At 39.9% G+C, this 5,802-nt stretch overlaps 1 pseudogene; it reads right to left on the bottom strand.

Moving 5' to 3' along the window:
- Positions 1-226: 226 nt before the first annotated feature.
- On the bottom strand, positions 227-2,202 carry LOC115842167 (lysocardiolipin acyltransferase 1 pseudogene; annotated as a pseudogene).
- Positions 2,203-5,802: the final 3,600 nt, after the last annotated feature.

Genomic DNA, 5,802 nt, shown 5'->3' with positions numbered 1-5,802 from the left:
TCCACAAAACTGAGTGCAAAATATCTTTAACAAATAATGATGGTAGTAAGAAATATTAGATGTAGTCATGCAAAAATGCATCTCATTTTACAAAGGCTTAGAACATTTACAAAATATTCCCTAGGTTTTTAGACTGTGAACCTTACAATCTTACCCATTTTTCTTTGCATTTAAATGCGGCTGTTTGTCCAAAAAACATTAACATGCAAGTTCAGTGATCTCTAGTCTACCAAATATTCTCTCCCGCAGCATGAAGATGATAATGATGATTATAAAATATCACCAAACAGGACTGTACAAATAGATGAGCAGGCACACTGCAGGGCTGAACAGGATCCAGTACGGTATAGGGAGCAATTTGACCAGAAGGATCCTGGGCACAGACTTGCAAGGTGGAATTACAGTCTGTCCCATAAAGTAAAAAGTCTTCTCCCCCCAGTAGAAGAAGCACAGTCTCTCTTCTTTCTCCTCCCACCACTTGTGGTACCAGAGCTGGAGGTCCTCCTTGGACGTGGGGAGGGTGTCCACTGGGTATTGGTGGACATGGAAGTGGATTTCCTTGGAAAAGTCCTTGAGGAGGACGTGCCTCTCTGTCTGAGGAATGTTATGAGGGTATGCCACCGTGATGTCATGGACAGCGTCCAGGTTCTTACCTTCTCTTAGATGGTCTACTACAAAAGTAAAGCCTGTAGTTCTTGGATGTTAAGACATTTTCATATTTCTGAAGTCCATTCTTTTTAGCAAATTCATTACTTCAAGCTGTGCTATTTTCTGTGAGATCAGTCCCTTCTGGGAATATGAGGAGTTGAAGTGGTTCATGGATATCACAAAAATAATTAATCACATTTTCAAAAAAAAAAAAAGAAAAAAGTAACTTTGTTGTTGCCGTCTTCCCTGGAGCCTTTTAGAGGTTTTATCCTTTTCTTTACAGTCCAGAAATTTAACCAGAACTTGTGTAGATGTATATTTTTATTTTTCCCATCTTAGTATATAGTGAGTTTTTACAAATTAAAGACTTGAGTCTTCTATAGCTCAGGAAAATTTTCATCTACACTTCTTTGATTATTTCCTGGCTTCATTCTTTCTGGTCTTACATTAAACTTCAAATTTAACTTTCAGATCAACAACTTATTCTTCACCAATAGCCATGCAAATTGTTAGCCTTTCCCTTGATTTTTTTGTTGTTATTTCTTTTCTCATTACTCATTTTTCACAGTCTCTTGGTCTTGTTTATGAATTTTAAATTATCCCCAATCTCTGCAATTACTAAAAAATAAGTTTGTGTGAGGTTATAATCTATTTCCAAAATTACCTGTTTTTACTTAAGTTGGTCCTGTTTTTTCATATTGTCCTCCTTTCTATACTATTGATTTATCTCAGATGTTTGATGATTTTTCATTTTCTATTCCTATTTATATGCAAAGATCTAGACTAGTTAATCTAAGGACACAATTTGAGATTACTTTGTGGTTCTGATGTTTCTCCTGTCTTCTATGGGAGGCAGGGGTGCTAACTATAGCTTCTCTAGAAATGCACAGGGTGAGCTATTTGATAAACTTCCCTTAGTGTGCCTAGGTAGGTGGAAACAGGCAGGCTAAGTACTCCCAAGTTTGCCATGTAAGGAGAGTTCTGAGGAAGTGACAAATATTGATAGATTTTATGTCTAAAAGAAGCTGCAGTTTTTTCCTTATCTACCTATTACAAAAGTCTAGTTACCTGAGGGTCTACCTTGATTCTCCATTCATCCTCAGTATTTAATATAAGAACTATGTCTATATGCAGAGCCTGTTAATTGGTAAGGCATTCTCAGCACATTGTCCTAGAGCAAATTCTAAACCGAGAAGCTCCATAAAAGGAGGGATGTGAAGAACTAAGGGGAAGAATGTTACCTAAGGTACACTTTAAGAAATTAACATGGAGCAGTGTGGCCAAAATGGCAAAGTAAGAAGACCTCACCTCCTCCCATGGGCACACCAAAATTTAAAATATTTACAGAGCAACTATCTATGAGAATGACCTGAAGACTAGAAGAAAAGATTTTCCACAACTAAAGATATAAAGAAGGAACCACAATAAGATGAATAGGAGAGGTAGAGAGGAGGTATAGTCAAGACCCACACCCCTGAGCAGGTGACCCACAATGGGAGGATAAACACAATTGCAGACGTTCTCCCCAGGAAGCAAGGGGTCCAAGCCCCACATTGGGTTCTCCAGCCCAGGGGTCCTGCACCAGGAAGATGAGGCCCCAGAATGTCTGGCTTTAAAGGCTGGCAAGGCTTGCATATGAGAGAGCTAAAGGTCTGTAGGAAAAAGAGACTCCTCTCTTAAAGAGCTCATGCACAAACTCACGTGCTTTAAGTTCAACACAGAGGCAGTAATTTGCAAGGAGCTTGGGTCAGACCCACTTGCTGATCTTGGAGTCCTCCTTGAGAGGTGAGAGGCAACCGGGACTCTCCCTGGGACACAGACATTGATGAGAGACAATTTAGGGAGCTCATTCTACCATGAGGACACTGATGCTGGCATGTGCCATTCTGGGGTCTTCCCTCTAGTCTGTTAGTGCCAGGGGCAGGCCAATACCAGCTCCAGGGCCCACCTCAGGACACAGCACCACACACCAGTGGGCCAGCACCAGCACCAGGGCACCCACCTGGGCCCCACAGTCAGCACCCCCTGGACCCAGCCCCAACAGCAGTGGGCCAGTACCAGTCCCAGCCCCTCCCCGAGGTCCTACAGGTAGCTTCCCAGGCCCCAACCCTGCCCATGAGCAGGCCAGCATTAGCCCTTAGCCCCCATAGGCCCTGCAGGCAATTGCCCCAGAACCTGGACCCACATACCAGCAGGCCAGCACCAGATCCAAGACCTCACGAATGCTACAGCCAGCATCCCCACGGCCCAGCCTCACAACCAGTGGTCAGGTACCAGACACAGGACCCCCCCCCAGCCACACAGCAAGTCGGCCCAGGACATGGTCCTGCCTACCAGAAGGCTGGCACCAGCCTTGAGACTGCCCAGGGAATGTAGCCAGCTGAACTGAAACCCAGATATGCCCACCGATGGGCAAAGAGATACTGCACAAGGCAGAGCCTGGCAGCCAACCAGGTCAGGGCCCAGCCCTGCCTACCAACAGACTCACATTAGCACCACAAAATAAGGGCCATGCAGCCCACATAGAGGGCAACCCTGCACATATAGCCCTGGTGACCAGAGAGGAGTGTGCTGTTGTGCCCTACAGAACATCTCCTACAGAAGGCCACTTCTTAGATCAGGAAATGTAACCCACCTACCTAATACATGGGGGAAAAAAACACAGAGACTTAAGCAAAGTGAGGAGATAGTAAAATATGTTTTAAGCAAAGGAACAAGACAAAACCTCAGAAAAGAAGTAAATGACAAGGAGATGAGCAATTTAACAGGTAAAGAATTCAAAATAATGATCATAAAGATGCTCAAAAAACACAAAAGAAGAATGAAAACAGTAAGAATTTTAACAAAGTTAGAAAATATAAAGAAGAACCAAATAAAGCTGAAGAATACAATAAATGAAGTAAAAAATATACTAGAAGGAATCAACAGTAGATTAGATGATAGAGGGGAATGGATCAGTGAACTGGAAGACAGAATAGCAAAAATCACTCAAGCTAAAGACAAAAGAATTTTTTTTAAATAAGGATAATTTAAGAGACTTCAGGGACAATATCAAGTATACTAACATTCGCATTGTAGGGGTCCCAGAAGTAGAAATGAGAAAGAAAGTGACAGACAACTTATATGAAGAAAAAAAAATAGCTGAAAACTTCCCTAATGTAGAAGAGGAAACAGAATTCCAGGTCCAGGAAGCACAGAGTCCCAAACAATCTTCCTCAAAGAGGTCCACACCAAGACACATTATAATTAAAATGGCAAAAATTAAAGATAAAAAGATAATCTTAATAGCAGTAAGAGAAAAACAACTAGCTATGTACAAGAGAACTCCCATAGCTATCAGCTGACTTTTCAGCAGAAATTTTGCAGGGCAAAAGGGAGTGGCATGATATATTCAAAGCGATGAAAGGAAAAAAAAAAAAATGCTACAACCAAGAATATTCTACCAGGCAAGGTTATCATTCAGATTTGAAGGACAGATAAAATGTTTTACAGACAAGCAAAAGCTGAAAGATTTCAGCACCACTAAGCTGGCTTTACATAAATGTTAAAGGGACTTCTCCAAGCAGAAAAGAAAAGACCACAACTAGAAATAGGAAATTCGCAAAAGGAAAAATATCACTGGTAAAGGCAAACATACAGTAAAGGTAGTCACTTATAAAACTAGTAAGAAGGTTAGAAGACAAAGGTATTATAATTATCTATATTCACAATAAAAAGTTAAAGGATACACATGAAGAAAGATGTAAAATATGATGTCAAAACATTAAAAGTGAGCAGGTGGAGTAAAAATGCAGGTTTGTTAGAATGCATTCAAACTTAAGAGATCATCACCTTAAAATAATCATATACATAAACAAAAATATTAAAATATATTTTAAAACAAAGACTGTAACAAGAGACAAAGAAGGACATTGCATAATAAGAAAAGGATCAATCCAGCAAGAAGATATGACAATTGTAAATATGTATGCACCCAACATAGGAGCACCTAAATACATAAAGCAAATATTACATAAAGGGATAAATTAACAGTAACACAATAACAGTACGTGACTTTATCATCTCACTTACATCAATGGACAGATCATATAGAAAGAAAACCAATGAGGAAACACTGCCCTTAAACAATACATTAGATCAGACGGACTTAATACATATCTAAAGAACAGTCCATCCAAAAGCAGTAGAGGGACTTCCCTGGTGGTGCAGTGGTTAAGAATCCGCCTGCCAATTCAAGGGACATATGATTGATCCCCAGTCTGGGAAGATTCCACATGCTGCAGAGCAACTAAGCCCATGTGCCACAACTACTGAGCCTGCGCTTTAGAAGCCATGAGCAACAACTACTGAGGCCGTGTACCACAACTACTGAAGCCCGTGCACCTAGAGCTCATGCTCCACAACAAGAGAAGCCACCACAATGAGAAGCCCACGCACTGCAATGAAGAGTAGTCCCCACTCACCACAACCAGAGAGCCGGGGGGCTCGCCACTGCCCCCACGTGCAGCAACAAAGACCCAACGCAGCCAAAAATAAATAAAATAAATTAGTTTAAAAAATAAATAAAATACTGTTTAGAAAAAAAAGAAACAAAAGCAGTAGAATACATATTCTTTTCAAGTGCACATGGAACATTCTCAAGAATAGATCACATGCTAGGCCCCAAAACAAGTCTCAGTAAATTTAAGAAGACTGAAATCATATCAAGCATCTTTTCCTACCACAACACTATGAGACTAGAAATCAACTACAAGAAAAAAACTGCAAAACACACAAACACATGGAGAATAAACAATATGCTACTAAACAACCAATGGGTATTGAAGATCGAAGAGGAAATTTTTTAAAAGGCACAGAGACAAAGAAAACAGAAATTCAACAATCTAAAATCTAAGGGACACAGCAAAGCAGTTGTAATGAGGAAGTTTATAAAAGCCTATCTCAGGAAACAAGAAAAATATGAAATAAATAATTTAACCTTAAACATAAAGGAACTACAAAAGAAAAACAAAACCCAAAGTTAGTAGAAAGAAAGAATAAAAATTAGAGCAATTAAATAAAACAGAAACCATAAAAAAGCAAAGATCAATGGAAATAAGAGCTTTAAAAAGATAAACAAAATGATAAAACTTTAGCCAGACTCATCAAGAAAAA

This window comes from Globicephala melas, chromosome 4, assembly GCF_963455315.2.
Source record: "Globicephala melas chromosome 4, mGloMel1.2, whole genome shotgun sequence".
NCBI lineage: Eukaryota > Metazoa > Chordata > Mammalia > Artiodactyla > Delphinidae > Globicephala > Globicephala melas.
The sequence above is the reverse complement of the archived record's forward strand: the minus strand, read 5'-3'. Positions and strand labels throughout refer to the sequence as shown.